Genomic DNA, 16,288 nt, shown 5'->3' with positions numbered 1-16,288 from the left:
GAAGTTGGAGTGAGAGAGGAGAGAACAGGAGAAAACCTTGTGCAAAAGCCCTGAGATGGGAAGGAACACGAAGAGTTTCAGGGACTGAAAGATGGCCACTCTCACTAGAACAGAAAATAATGAGGAAAGTGTGGTAGGAGGAGCTTCTCTGGTGGTCCAGTGGCTAAGTCTCCGTGTCCCCAGTGCTGGGGCCCAGGTTCAACCTGTAGTCAGGGAACTAGATCCTACACGCCACAACTAAGAGTTCACATGCCACAAGTAAAGACCCTGCATGTTCCAAAGACAGCAAAGGTCCCCAGTGCCACAACCAAGACCTGGCATAGCCAAATAAATAAATACTACCAAAAAAAGGAGAAGAAGCAGGAGAAGAAGTGTCCAGAGAAGCGGCTGGGGTCAGAGGGAAGAGAGTAGAGAAGGATTCTGCAGGATCCCAGAGCGATCATAAGGGCCCTGGAAATGAGCTCTGCCTTTGTCCTCAGTGGGGTAAGAAGCCAGTGAAGGATTTTACAATGGAGGTTGATGTGCTCTTGTTTCTGTTTTGAGATGGTGGCTCTTGTCTCAATGTGAAGAAAAGACTGGAGGGGGCTAAGAAGGATCTGTTTGAAGTGGTCAAGAGTAGATGATTGTGGTCCAGGTTGAGGTGATAGGAATTTGCCCCGGAGTTACTGACAGAGGGGGCATTAAGTGGTGGGATTTGGAGGATATTTAGGAGGCAAAATCAATAGGGCCTGGAGATGGATTCAGTCTGAGAGATGAGAGATAGGGAGTTATCAAAGATTACACATAGACTCTGGCTTATGTGCTTGAATAGTTAATGTATTTCTATTATAGAAGACATGCCAGAGATCATTAAAGATTGCCTTAAAGCCAAGGTCATATACAAGGAGTATCTTTAGTTCTCTGGAGTAAGTACACATAGGCAGATAGACTGATGATTTTACTTTTACACATTAAAATTCTGGGTAAGACAGGGACTGTGAGGGTAGGAAAACATAAAGAGCAAAATCTAACAGCACCTGGAAACTAAACATCATCTTGCTTTGAAATTAAACTGTAGTGTACTCCACAGCTAACATAACTGGGCAGATTAAGGGGGGAGGAGGGGTAGTCACACATGGACTCAAAGCATGAGAAGGAAGCCATGTGGGAGCAAAGACCTAGGCTGATCAGATGTCTTCCCCCCTTGAGCCAGCCTGATGCCACCTAGAGTTTCAACTCTGTTCAGAAGAATACTCCTCTTAAACCCAGCCCACATTATGATGAAACAGTGAAGGAAAGGAAAAGAGAATGAAAGCTTGGGAAGGACAGTGTATGAAAGGAGAAGAGAGAAGGTAGACAAATTCTCCTACTTTATACTTGTGTTTCAGGCCCAAGCCAATGAGAGTATGAAGGGGAAAGCTGAAGAGATGGAAAGCATCATGGCATTTTAGAGATGGTAGACATTAGCTAGCCCAGGACTTGTCAGCTTCAGCACTATTGACATCTGGGGCTGGATAGTTCTTCATTGAGGAGGGAAGAGCCTCTCCTGGGCCCTGGAGGCCAGCATCCCTGGCCCCTACTCAGTAGATGCCAGCAGCATCTGTCCTCAGACATTGCCAAATGTCCACTGAAGGGAAAAATGACCCTCGACGAGGACAAGTAATCTACTCTCACCTCTCCATTTTACAGATGAGGAAACTGAGCCCCACATTGGGAAGACATTTGCCCAAGGATGTGCAGAGTCAAGACAAGAATCTAGATTGTCCCAAAAAGTCGGATCGTTCTATTTAAAAGGCCATGTTTATAGACAAAGATTTCTGCTATGTATAAACCTAACTCTAGAAAAAGCTGTATATTGTCAGCCTGCTTATTTAACTTCTATGAAGAGTATATCATGCAAAATGCCAGGCTGGATGAATCACAAGCTGGAATCGAGATTGCCAGGATAAATATCAACAACCTCAGATATGCAGATGATAGCACTCTAATGGCAGAAAGTGAAGAGGAACTAGAGAGCCTCTTGATGAGGGTGAAAAAGGAGAGTGAAACTGCTGGCTTGAAACTCAACATTCAGAAGACTAAGATCATGGCATCTGGTCCCATCACGTCTTAGCAAATAGATGGGGAAAAAATGGAAACAGTGTCAGATTTTTTTTTTCCTTGGGCTCCAAAATCACGGGACAGTGTCTGCGGTCATGGGGGTCACAAAGAGTCAGACATGAGTTAGTGACTGAACAACAACTCTAATGAAAAATAGTTAAAAAAAAAAAATCATGTAACATTGAGAATACATCAGGGGTAAAGAGAACCATCCTTATATGTGAGTGGGTACTAGGCCAATCTGCCCAAAAAGTTTTTACATTGGTGAGGGCACCATGAACCACCCACAGGAGCAGGAAAGTGCGTTGAGACAAAATATCTGGTTTAATTTTATTTGTATAAGACTCAGGAAAAATTCTAGTTTAGAATACAAGTCAAGGAATATTCAGTTCAGTTCAGTCGCTCAGTCGTGTCCGACTCTTTGCGACCCCATGAATCGCAGCATTACTCAGCCTTTTAAAAGAAGGAAGTCTGTGACATTCTATAACACAATAAACCTTATAGACAGTATGCTAAGTGAAATAAGACAATCACAGAAAAGCAAATTCTGTGTGAATTCCCCTGATAAGAAGTATCTAAACTGATAGAAATGGAGAGTAGAATGTGGTTTCCAGAGGCTGGGGGAAAGAGAGGGCATAGGAGTTGCTATACCATGAATAGAGTTACAATCATGTCAGATGAAACAGTTCTGGAAATTCAAGTGCATTGAGAGCTAACAGTACCGTACTGTACAATTAAACAGTAGTTAATAGGGTATATTTTGTTTTATGTCTTTACCACAATTAAAAACACACGCACAAATCAAGGACTGTTACTATTCTATCTCCCTGTTTCCTTCAGAGTAGGCTCCTATCTAGAAAAGTTTCCTGTGTTTGATGGATAACAACCTGGGAAATGCTGGTCCCAAATCCCAGCCCTCATTTAGAAAGCTCGAGTAACCACAAAGTTGCAGAACACAAAATGACTTTTAAATCCAGTGCTAATTATCACCAAAGACCCATATTTCCAAGTACCAGGGCAAATCTCACTTCTTAAATACAGCTGTATTTTTATAAAAGGCACAGAAAGTTAATGCCTGGAGATCATACTGGTCAAATCCTCTTTAGAGATAAGGGCCCTAAGGCAATACCAAGAATTTGCGATTTTGCCCAAGGTCACCCAGCCTGTTAGTGATAAAACCCTGCACGCAAACCCAGACTCCCGTGCCCTCATCCAAGAACTTCTCTACTTTACCAAACTGCTCTCCTGCTACTCTGAGGACCCCAAATCTACCCCCACCATTCACATGAGATGCTCATTCCAGGGAGGAATAAATGTGAGACCTCAAAAAGGAAACCATGGAGGAATGTCAAAGAAGACAGACGTGATGAAAAATAAATGAAAACTGTGAAACAAAAAAAGAAAGAAAATTCAGAAGGCTAGAAAAGAAAAATCCCAGAAAATGAGAAACGGGCCCCAAAAAGACCTTCACAAAGATAAGCTGCTGGTTATTCTTGGTGCCCTGAGGAGTGTCTGAACTGCTGCCAGAATTGCTTCTAACCTAAATGGAGAATAAAAACTATTTTCCTTATCTATTGAAAGTAAAATCAAATTTCATGTTAGGAAGCACTGGTTTGGATGAGGTGAGCTGAAGTTTTAAAAAATAGAGTGTTATTAGCCACCCCTAGCCAACCCGGGGCACTCGAGAAATGCTTATTTTAAAAAAGAATACCCAGATTTTAACACTCCATATTGGAGTCATTCTGCACAAGGAGTTCATTATTTTCATCTGCTTCTAAATAAATGTCCTCCTCCCTCCTGCCTTCTCCCACGGGCACACATTCACTCTCTGCTTCCTTTAGCTTTGTGCTTTTACATGCGCACACATGCGCACATGCATACACACACACTGATTCTTAACTCCCCCTCTTCCCTCATTCCCCTTCATTTGCCCTTCAAATTGAAGTACACCTTAGAAAAACCCTGTGTCCACCCTCACATCTATTTACTTAAGCGGTGTATATATCAGTCATGCAGCTTTTGGCTACAGGGAAGCGCAAACCCAAATAAAAGGAGCTTTGAACAATAAGTACATTTATTTTCCCCATAACAAGAAGTCCCAAGGTAGCACCACACAAAGCACAATAAACGTTTGTTGATTTGAGTTACCCCGCAGCACGTACTCTGCAGAGAATTAATAGCTCACGTGTACTGTGGTCCCAGGGGCTTGTCACCCAGCCAGGAAAACTGTGTCCCCAAGCCTAAAACAAGGTAGCGTGACACACACCGAGGGATTGGTGTGGATGATACACACTCCTGCAAGCGCTGAAAAGGAGGAGAGCTCGAAGACCCCAGAGAATAGACAAGGCTGCCTCGCAGGGGACAGGAACATGGGTGAGGTTTGTAAGGATGGGAAGGATTTTGGTAAGTGGAGATGCTGACATGAAGAAGAACTCAAAGTGGAGGAAATCATTGGAAGCAGCAGAGAAAGTGAGTTTTTGGAAGCATGCGGGTAAATATAATCGGAGTAAAGAGTTTGTTCCTCCAGACTTGAAGGTGACAGATGGTAATGTCCACTTCCAATCATGAAGACTAGGGTCAAAACAAGTGAGAATGCCTCAGTTCAGTTCAGTTCAGTCGCTCAGTCGTGTCCAGCTCTTTGTGAACCAATGAACTGCAGCACACCAGGCTTCCCTGTCCATCACCAACTCCCAGAGCCTACTCAAATTCATGCCCATTGAGTTGGGGATTCCATCCAACCACCTCATCCTCTGTCGTCCCCTTCTCCTCCTCTCTTCAATCTTTCCCAGCATCAGGGTCTTTTTTAATGAGTCAGTTCTTCACATCAGGTGGCCAAAGTATTGGAGTTCCAGCTTCAGCACCAGTCCTTCCAATGAATATTCAGGATTGATTTCCTTTAGAATTGACTAGTTGGATCTCCTTGCAGTCTAAGGGACTCCCAAGAGTCTTCTCCAATACCATAGTGCAAAAGTATCAATTCTTCGGTGCTCAGCTTTCTTTATGGTCCAACTCTCACATCCATACATGACTACTGAAAAAACCGTAGCTTTGACTAGACAGACCTTTGTTGACAAAGTCCTGTGGAATTTCAAAGGCCATCCCCTCAAGCTGGGGCTTCCCTGATAGCTCAGTTGGTAAAGAATCCTCCTGCAGTGCAGGAGACCTGGATTTGATCCCTGGATTGGGAAGATCCCCTAGAGAAGGGAACAGCTACCCACTCCAGTATTCTGGCCTGGAGAATTCCATGGACTGTATAGTCCATGAGGTCACAAAGAGTCGGACACGAGTGAGCAGCTTTCACTTTCACTTTCCCCTCAAGTGGTCCAAGGAGGCGCAACAGAGTGGACAGGCAGAATACCTCCAAGAGGAAGTTGAATTCCTTATGGTGGAGACCCTGGCTCCATCAAATCTGAATTGCTAGGTTAAAAAATCAGGTTGAAGTGGACACTTTTGGGGACTCCTGAGGGAATCAACCTGAAAACATTTAACTGCATTGTTCAGGAATAACCAGTGTACACATACTTGGCAAAGAGTTGGGAACTAGATTACAGGCCCAGTTTTTCCACTAACTGGCTGCAGCTCCTGAGGTCACTCCCCACTCCCATTCCCAGCCTCAGTTTCCTCTTCTCTAAAATGGGATCACAGGACTAAAGGCACTCGGCACCCCTCTCTCCTCCAGCAATCCAAGAATGGCTCTGTGTATGGATGTTTATCTAGGCAAATGCGGTCCACACGCCTCACAAGCAAGGAAGCGGGGCGATCGGGGCTGTATCCCTCCCCTGACTGTCACCAGCTGAGTGGTGCTGCAGTTTTTCTCCCAAACATCTGTTCCATCATTAGTAATGTCTATCCTTCCAGCCACAATGGGGTTTATTATCATTAATGGTAATTATTGTTGTTGAAGAGCCAAAGAACTTTTAGCTCATCCCGATATTTTGTTTCTGCCTCACATCAAATCTCTTCTTCCTAACACATTTCTATTTTCTTTTATTTTTTTTAGAAAGTAGAAGAAAGAGCATGATTGCTGGTATGGATATTTGGATATTTAGTTCAAGTCCGCATGATATTAGATAAGTCCCTTCCCCCCTCTAGCTTCAGAGTGAGTAGAATAGATCTAATGAAGTCTGTGGTTTTTAACCATGAGTGAACCTCAGAATTATTATGAGACTTTTTCAAAAGGCAGATCCATGAACCCCAGTCCAAACCTGGAGGATTTGTATGCCCAGGGGTGGATCTAGCAATGTATATTTTAAAAACTCCACCCAGGAATTCTGATGGGCTCTCTAAATTATCTTTATTGATTTGGTCAACAGATACTTGTTTATAGCCTACTAAATAAATAGTAGGACTATTTATTAATAAATTAGGGATAATGCTGAAATGTCTAAATCATACAGAGACAGAAGATTCTATTTCTGTCTTTAAAGAGTCCAGCAAATGGTGAGGAAAGAAACATGAAAACAGACACAGACTGAAGAGGATCAGACTTCAAAGACAGAGCACTGACGTTATAGGAGCATACGTGAGGGACTCCAAGTCAGACTAAGGTGATAGGAAGTCTTTCCTGAGGAGGTAGCTTTGAATTAAGCTTTAAAGGACAATCAGAAGTTCGAGGAGGTGGGGACTTCTCTGGTGGTCCAGTAGTTAAAACTCCTTGCTGCCAGTACAGGGGGGCGTGGGTTCAGGGGCACAGGTTTGATCCCTGGTCAGGGGAGCTGAAGTCCCACACACCACACAGTGTGGCCAAAAGAAATTAAAAAAAAAAAAGAGGTCCAGGTAGGTGGGGAGAGCAATGCTATAGGAAAAATCCAGAGTTCATAATAGTAGTTCTTACAAGTGAGGTACAGAGACTGAGTGGGAGGCAAATGAGGGAATAAAAGCTACAGAAACGCCCCACTTCTAACACTCCTAGCATCTGTATATGCAAACACTGCCACCCCCATCTCCTCTTGACCTGCAATGCCAGCCCGGGGGAATCACAAACCAGACTGGCTGCAGGTCTAGGGTGAGAATTTGGGGAAGGAGAAGAAATTACTAAGGGAAGAACCAGATGAATGCAGATGGGATGGTACTGTGAGCTCTTGCTGAAAATATATGAAGTTCCCTAGAGAATCAGTAACTCCAAGGGAAAGAGGACTGGGCTTCACAGCCAGATCTGGTATCTTCCCCACCAGCCTCCCGACTCACCCCTCAAGCTGCACTTGACCTTGGCATGAAGTCTCCTCCCAGCCCCTTCTCCCTCAAGGCTGACCCTGGGAGGGCAGCCTGACCTCAGATCTCTTGACAGGGGCACTGTGCAGGGATGGGGGCCAGTCCCACAGTTTACCTGCATCCCATGAGGGTGGTGTTCCTTGGAACCCCTTGGAAGCTGAATCTGTTTAGGTTGCATTGAATGATTCCCATCCCCCCACCTCACCCCGAGGAGCAAACTGATTTCTTCCTGGTTCATAGGTCTGCCCTCTGTAGTGACCTAGGTCTATGGGTTGGTTACATTGGCTTCCATTGTTGAACACAGCTTCAAAATCCAGCTGCTCTGTGGCTAATGCTGTCTAACCAGCCCCATCGAGCACTCAGGCCCCTCAAAGTGAAGGCTCTCCTATCATACCACAGGCAGCCTAGAGCAATGATTAGATGTTTTGGAGTGTCAACTAAGATAAGCTTCTTGGAGTCAGTTTACAGTCTCCTTGTCTCTGCAAAATTAAAAAAAGAATTTAGAGGAAACATATTTTCTGTGGGCCAACATTCATCTCTTTCAGAGCTTCAAACACTCGTTAGACACCACTGCTTCCCAGGTAGCCAGTGTAAAGATGCTTAAGATCAGAGCAAATACAGAGAAATGAAAATAAGCCCACCACAACTAAACCTGCTGTGATCAGTGTCCACAGCCCTTGGGTTACAACCTACAGAGGAAGGCAGTAGTACCCTTGTGGTCTACACGCTGGCTCACTTGGAAGAAAGACTTTATTCCAGGAAGAAAATCTATACAAGTTGCATAGGGTGAAAGTGAAAGTATTAGCCTCTCAGTCGTGTCCAACTCTTTTTGCAATCGCATGGACTGTAGACTGCCAGGCCCCTCTGCCCATGGAATTTTCCAGGAAAGAATACTGGAGTGGATTGCCATTCCCTTCTTCAGGGGATCTTCCCAACTCCAGGATTGAACCTGGGTCTTCAATGGCAGGCAGATTCTTTACTGCCTGAGCCAACTAGGGAAGACTTGCATAAGGTAGACCAGTAGTTCTCAACTGGAAGGGCTCTTGCCCTGACCCCATGGGATATTTGGCAATGCCTGAAAATATTTTTGGTTGTCATGACTAGAGAGGGGATTCTACTGGTATGGGTTGGGGGTGCTGTTAAACATTCTACAATACACAGGAACCACTACCCCCCACAACAAAGAATTATCTGGTCCAAAATGTCAGTGAGGTCAAGACTGAGAGCCTGGGCTAGACTGTGTAAGGAAAAGATGTGTTCTCTTCTCTCTGTGGCTGGAAATTGGTGGCCCTGCTAACCTGCTTTCCTGAAGACTGACAACAGTCTCCCTCTCCTCACAAGTCCAGAGACCAGCTAGTCCAGTCCCATCACTTACAGATGAGAAAACATGAGGCTCTGGGAGCAAAGTGATTTCCCTGAAGAACTCAAATGAGCAGAGTAGAACCTGGCTATCGAGCCCCCGAGGTTATTGCTCCCACATTGTGTCCATCCACTAGAACCAGCTCCTCCACAGCACCTCATTTCCAGCCAGACTGTTAATGCCACAAGTTACAAAATAAAGCTTCTATTGGAAAGGACTTTTTTGACTCCAAAAATCTTGGATCTTTCAAGGGTGTATGTATATGTGTGTCTGAGAAGGGCACTAGGAAGGAAGGGTTTGAATCCAGCTTTTTGGAATGAGCCAGCGAAGTAGCAGCTGCCCAAGGCAGTGGCACTGAGACCAGATGGACGATTAAGAGACTGTGTTGGATGGACCTAGAGGTTACCATACAAAGTCAATCAAGTCCAGCAGAGGAAGACCAACATATGGTATCACTTACGTGAGAAATCTTAAAAAATAATACAAATCAACTTATTTACAAAACAAAAACAGACTCATAGACAAAGAAAACAAATTTATGGTCACCAAAGGGAAAAGGCAAGGGGGAGGGGTAAATTAGGATTATGGGATTAATAGAAACACACTGCTGCTGCTGCTGTTGCTGCTGCTAAGTCGCTTCAGTCATGTCCGACTCTATGCGACCCCATGGACTGCAGCCCACCAGGCTCCCCCGTCCCTGGGATTCTCCAGGCAAGAACACTGGAGTGGGTTGCCATTTCCTTCTGCAATGCATGAAAGTGAAAAGTGAAAGTGAAGTCGCTCAGTCGTGTCCGACTCTTAGCGACCCCATGGACTGCAGCCTACCAGGCTCCTCGGTCCATGGGATTTTCCAGGCAAGAGTACTGGAGTGGGGTGCCATTGCCTTTTCCAAGAAACACACTGCTATATCTAAAATAGATAAACAACAAGGACCTACCATATAGCAGAAGCAACTACATTCAGTATCTTGTAATAACCTATAATGGGAAAGAATCTGAAGTTGTACACCTGAAACCACCACAGTGTCATAAATCAACCATAGTTAAATAGAAATAAAATGAAATGGAAAAAAGAAGTAAAGAAAGGAAACAGTGATACCAAAAGACCAAAGACAGAAATACAAGCTAAAGTTAATTCAACTTTAAGAGACTGTTTAGTCCATTGTCCAGGCAAGACCACAGAACAGGGCTTAGAGGAAGGGGCAGATGATGTTAAGGCAGGGTCTGATGGAGCCATGGTTAAGGCCCGGGCATATCTGTATGTGTAGCTGGCCTTTTGGAATGTTCAGCACAGAGTGAGCCTCTTGTGCACTGGAGGGTTCAGAGACCCTTAAACAATGATCTAGGGGCCGTCCCTGACTTGATAGACCCTTTTGAGGTGAGGAGGGCTTTGGGGACCACATGGTATAAGGGATCTACCTATGCATGGATCTGATGCCCTGGGTGCCTGACAGACGCCAGATTGATTGCAAGGAGAATAAAGAGGCTCCTGAGAGAATAATCCCGGGTGAGGGAGGGAGGCATCTGGGAAAGAGGGGCATGCCAGCCCAGGCAGGAGAGGGAGTCAGCGCAGAATGGAGTGATGGGTTCTCTACGATGCGACACCCTTCCCCATCCTTCTCCACTCCCTCCTCAAACTTCGACCCCAGCGCGTAGGTGCCTTAGGAAGAGGAAGTCTGAAGGGTAAACCTCAAGACCTGAGTCATTCTGGGCTACAGCCCCTGTGCTAGAGGCCCTTGAAGTGGTTTCTCCCCTCCCACTCATCTCCCTAAAAATAGATCCGACCAGTTTGCAGAGGAAGACATTTTTCAACAGATGAGAGAGAGAAAGGTGTACATGAACTGGAGAGACACGGTGGCAAGCCCCAGAGAGCAACCAAGAGCAAACCCCAGAACTCAAGACCTGGTTAGCACCGCCACTGGGGCAGTGGGCAGCATGCACTTTAGAGCAAAGGAGAGACAGAGTTCTCACTCCACCAATGCCCTCCTCAATCTTCCTCCATCTCCATCTGTTGCCCTTGAGGAGTTTATGTACCTTCTCTGAGTGTCAGTTTCCTCCTCCTTAAAATAGAGTTCTCGAAACCTATATGCAGGTCAGGAAGCAACAGTTAGAACTGGACATGGAACAACAGACTGGTTCCAAATAGGAAAAGGAGTACGTGAAGGCTGTATATTGTCACCCTGTTTATTTAACTTATACGCAGAGTACATCATGAGAAGCGCTAGGCTGGAAGAAGCACAACCTGGAATCAAGGTTCCTGGGAGAAATATCAATAACCTCAGATATGCAGATGACACCACCCTTATGGCAGAAAGTGAAGAGGAACTCAAAAGCCTCTTGATGAAAGTGAAAGAGGAGAGTGAAAAAGTTGGCTTAAAGCTCAACATTCAGAAAACGAAGATCATGGCATCCGGTCCCATCACTTCATGGGAAATAGATGGGGAAACAGTGGAAACAGTGTCAGACTTTATTTTGGGGGGCTCCAAAATCACTGCAGATGGTGATTGCAGCCATGAAATTAAAAGACGCTTAATTCTTGGAAGGAAAGTTATGACCAACCTAGCATATTCAAAAGCAGAGACATTACTTTGCCAACAAAGGTCTGTCTAGTCAAGGCTATGGTTTTTCCAGTGGTCATGTATGGGTGTGAGAGTTGGACTGTGAAGAAAGCTGAGCGCCGAAGAACTGATGCTTTTGAACTGTGGTGTTGGAGACGGCTCTTGAGAGTCCCTTCGACTGCAAGAAGGTCCAACCAGTCGATCCTAAAGGAGATCAGTCCTGGGTGTTCATTGGAAGGAGTGATGTTGAAGCTGAAACCCCAATACTTTGGCCACCTGATGCAAAGAGTTGACTCATTGGAAAAGACCCTGATGCTGGAAGGGATTGGGGGCAGGAGGAGAAGGGGCCAACAGAGGATGAGATGGCTGGATGGCATCGCTGACTCGATGGACATGGGTTTGGGTAGACTCCGAGAGTTGGTGATGGACATTCATGGGGTCTCAAAGAGTCAGACACTACTGAGCAACTGAACTGAACTGAACTGAACTGAAAGAGTTAAGAGGGGCTTCCCTAGTAGCTCAAGGGGTACAGAATCCGCTTGTAATGAAGGAAATGTGGATTTGATGCCTGGGTCAGGAAGATCCTTAGGAGAAGGGAATGGCAAACTCATTCCAGTATTCTTGCCTGGAGAATCCCATGGACAGAGGAGCCTGGCAGACTATAGTTCATGGGCTCACAAAAAGACTTCAGAGAGCTCCTTTACCCTTTCTGCCATGCTGAGGACTCAGGGGAAAGACAGCCATCTATGAACCAGGAAATGGGCCCTTGGCAGACCCCAAATCAGTCGGGGCCTGATCTTGGATTTTTCCAGCTTCTAGAATTGTGAGAAATAAACTTTGGTCATTTATAAGCTACCTGGTCTATGGTATTTTGTTATAGGAGCAACTGATGAAGACAACAGTGCTGGGTAGATACAGCATATTCTCAAAGAAGGGATAGAGGTCATCACTACGGGGAGCTAGTCAGAGCATCAGTTGCATTGAGAGTAGGTAACCGGAGTCAGGCTAGGAAAGAATGGACTCCAGATGGGCCTGGATGACAACAGGCAGCCAAGAAAGTCAGAGGTAAAGGTTGGGTCAGTGCAGCAGAGGCCAGGACTGGGCTGCGACTGTGGCGTCCACAGATCAGCCGTCTGAGGCAGGTGATGCTAGTGAGGGAGAAAGGACTACATCAGCAGAGGATGATAGAAAGGCCAGGGGAGGCCAAGCTACCCTCTGTGCAGGGAGAGCTCTTTCAGAGCCACAGGAAGAGGGAACGTGTGGCCCATCGGTTCAATAAACATCATCAAGAGGAAGGAAACCTAAGATCCAGCCCAACGAGAGGAAGCTACTGACTCAGCTGACCTATGGACAAACTGGATCTTGCCAAGGATTCACAAGACTGGGGAGCATTAAGAATGTGAATTTTTTTACAAAGTTTTTTTTTTAATTATTTATTTATTTGGCTGCACCGGGCCTTAGTTGTGGCAAGCAGGATCTTTGATCTTTGTTGGGGCTTGCAGGATTTTTAGCTGTGGCATGCGAAGTCTTTACTGTGACCTGTGGGAACTAGGTCCCCCACCAGGAATCAAACCTGAGCCCCCTGCAGTGGGAACTCGGAGTCTTAGCCACTGGACCGCCAGGAAAGTCCAAGAATGTCTTAAATGTCTTAAAATGTCTCTTGAACATAAGAAAAGATGTTCAGTCACACTGTAAAAAGATAAGTTCAACAAGCTATGATTTCTCTATCAGAAGAACAAAAAATTTTAAACATGAGAACCACCCTGTACATTGTGGGAGGTTAATCTGAGTATATCCCTATGGAAGATTGTTTGCACTATCTATCAAAACTGCAAATGCACACACCCTTGAACACAACAATTCTTTTTTTAGGAATGTATTCTCTGGTGGTACTTGTTACATATGTGCAAAATGATCTACACAGAAAGTTGTTGACTGCAGCGTGGTTTCTCAGAAAGAATTTTTTAAACAAGAAAACTGAATTTTGAGTAAATAAGTAACAGCCATTAAAATGTGACACTTGGTACCCTTTGACCATCACCTCCCTGTTTCCCCCTGCACCGAGCCCCTGGTGATGACTGCTCTGCTCTCTGCTTCTGTGAGTTTAACTACTTCGTATTCCACCTATAAGTGAGATCATACGTATTTGTCTTTCTGTGATTGGCTTATTTCACTTGGCATAACCTCCTCCAGGTCCATCCATGCTGTCACAAATGGTGGGGTTTCCTTCCTTCTTAAGGTTCTGTGTAATTCTTGACTAAAAAGTCATTTTAAGGGCTTTGCTCTTTTTTTATGAAGAAGGAAATGGCAACCCACTCCAGTATTCTTGCCTGGAGAATTCCATGGATAGAAGAGCCTGCAAGGCTACAGTCCATGGTGTTGCAAAGAGTCAGACACGACTGAGAGACTATCACTCACTCACTCACTCTTTTTTTAACCAAATATATTTGTCTTTTTATTTTCCTTAATACCCTTTCCTTCTTCCTTGCATTGCTATCCACCCAGATCAAGTTTTTGATTTGCAGAGACTGTAGAATTCTGTGGTTAATATGCTCTGTGGGAGAGAAAAATACTGGTGAGACACAGGAGATACAACAGAGAAGCAGTAATCAAGATTCAAAAGAATTCCTTGGTGGTTCAGTGGTTAGGAAGACTCCATGCTTTCACTGTCTAAGAGGGGGGTTCAATCCGTGGTCAGGGAACTAAGGTCCTCCAAGCCGTGGGACATGGCCAAACAAGATTTTAAAAAATACAATCTACAGAGCATCTCTAGAAAGGCACCGGAGTAGGGGCGGGGGAGAACCCAACCCAACTCTGACTCAGAATCACAGAGTGAAGATATACAACAGCAAATCATCGGGGAGACATTCCATTTGGTATCTAAGAGAGATGAAAATATTTGCAATTTCCTAGAAGGAGGATTATTAATTGGAGGATCTGACAACAAACTGATTTATAGACATTATGCAACATTATATTTTGTCTTCTGCGTGGATTCTTCAGAAAGTGAACTTGACGTTTTAGATCTAATTCAAGTATTTGTGGAAACATTAGACAAGTGTTTTGAAAACATCTGTGAACTAGATTTAACTTTCCATGTAGACAAGGTTCACAATATTCTTGCAGAAATGGTGATGGGGAAATGGTGTTGGAGACCAACATGAATGAGATTGTTACACAAATTGATGCATAAAATACACTGGAGAAATCTGAGGCTGGCTTAGCAGGAGCTCCAGCCCGTGCTGTATCAGCTGTAAAGGATATGAATCTTCCTGAGAGCCCAAGAAATATTGACATTGGTGACATCAGTATAAAAGTGCCAAACCTGCCCTCTTTTAAATCACAAAAAGGCCACTCCCAGGTAAAATCCAGGGGGAAAAATCATCCAAGTTTACCATGCAGTTGTTTACCAAAAATAGAGGAGGAGAGTCTTAACTTTTACTCTTGGATTTAAGTCAAGGTCTAATCCCATGGAGGGAGGAGCCTGCTTGCTACAGTCCATGGGGTCGCAAAGAGCCGGACACGACTGAGCAACTTCACTTCACTTCACTTCACTGTAGAGACATAATGTAAAATCAGTATGGAAGTTCAATGATGCTTTTCTTGCTCAGTGGTTTTGAAGAAATCAAGTAGTTCCAGTGTGATTTTTTTTTTCTTTATTTTCTAAACCGCATTCCTGTGGCCGCCTAAGGCATGCCTCTATGTATCGGCTATTACAGTATTTCGAAAAGTGTTCAGGACATTTCTTTAAATTGTGTCAAACTCAAAATGCTGGCGTTTTGTATGGATCGCAAGTGCAGCATTCCTTAATAATGTCTGTTATTGTCACAATAATTGTTATTTAAAGAACGAAGTATGTATTGCATGAATACATTGTGACCTTTTTCTCTTAGTTTAAATAAACTCCAAGGTAACTGGACTTATAAAGCAAAAGAAAAAACCACAATCTACAGAATGCCAACACCTCAGGCGTGCTGGTGCACACAATGGGAAAGGAAAGGATCCAGGCCATGTTCCGTTTTTGAATACAAATCTACCATCTAGACTGGAGGAGGACCAAAGTAACTAGAAACATTGATGATCAGGCTAGTTTTCAGTGATAAGTCCTCAGATGAGAGTCAGCCTTCCAGGAAACACCTGGCTAATCAATGTAATGAACAGTCACTTAAGGATCTTGAATACCAGTGGAGTCAGGCTACCTGGAAATAGCACCTGTCTCCATTCTTCTCATTTACAACACTGGTGAGAAACGGGGGCTTTAAGGAAAAAATAAACAAAACAGGGAAAGAGAAGAGACATCACGAATTGCCTTCAGTTCTCAGGCTACTGCTTTTCTCTTGCCACCCCTTTCCACCCAAAGAATTAGCCCTTTGCTATTTTGCTGGTCACTTCTAGCCTGATGACTCCTATAACCTCAACCCTGATGACTCCTATAACCTTCTTTGCTAAGCACATATCTGAAGATGAGAATGTCACCTGCCATATCTAGAAACAAAAGAGGCTGCTGCCATCAAACCCTCAGCTACTGTAGCCTCAGCCCTCCCCCACCACTGTGAATCCCCAGGAGATTCAGGACCGGAAAAAACCGAATACAGGTCCAGATAGTTTACATGCCTATCAGAGGAATAATCTCAATGAACCCAGACACTTGCATCTTCGCATACGTAAGAAAGTGCTAAAATCGTTGACTTAAAATGTCTGGCTTTTCTTTCATTAACAGTAATCTTTCGATATTCCAACTACCTGGGTTTTGTTGCAAAAATTCCCATATATCCTGATTTCTCCCTTACTCTTTGGAGCAGTCCCTCAGAGCTACCGGAGAAATGACCACCTGGGCTTAAATCTTCAGACAGTCTCCTAAATAAAACACAATTCCTGGAGTACCCTGGTAGTTGAGAATCATCTGCCTGCCAAAGCAAGGGACATGAGTTTGATCCCTGGCCCAGCAAGATACCATATACCGTGGGGCAACTAAGTGCATACACCCCAACTACTAACCCAGAGCCTGTGCTCTGCAACAAAAGAAGCCACAGCAGTGAGAAGCCCAGACACGCCAACTGGAGAGTATCTCTGCTCGCTAC

General features: G+C 44.5%; 1 long non-coding RNA gene and 1 pseudogene across 1 annotated transcript in view; one reads left to right on the top strand and one right to left on the bottom strand.

Annotated features, from left to right (window-relative positions):
• LOC133237753 (uncharacterized) overlaps nt 1-16,288 on the bottom strand; it is a 142,118-nt gene that overhangs the window by 108,058 nt on the left and 17,772 nt on the right. The gene's annotated exons all lie outside the window — the stretch shown is intronic.
• LOC133237859 (AP-3 complex subunit sigma-1-like) lies at nt 4,565-14,980 on the top strand (annotated as a pseudogene).

The sequence above is a fragment of the Bos javanicus genome, chromosome 24 (assembly GCF_032452875.1).
Source record: "Bos javanicus breed banteng chromosome 24, ARS-OSU_banteng_1.0, whole genome shotgun sequence".
In the NCBI taxonomy this organism is placed as follows: Eukaryota; Metazoa; Chordata; class Mammalia; order Artiodactyla; family Bovidae; genus Bos; species Bos javanicus.
The sequence above is the reverse complement of the archived record's forward strand: the minus strand, read 5'-3'. Positions and strand labels throughout refer to the sequence as shown.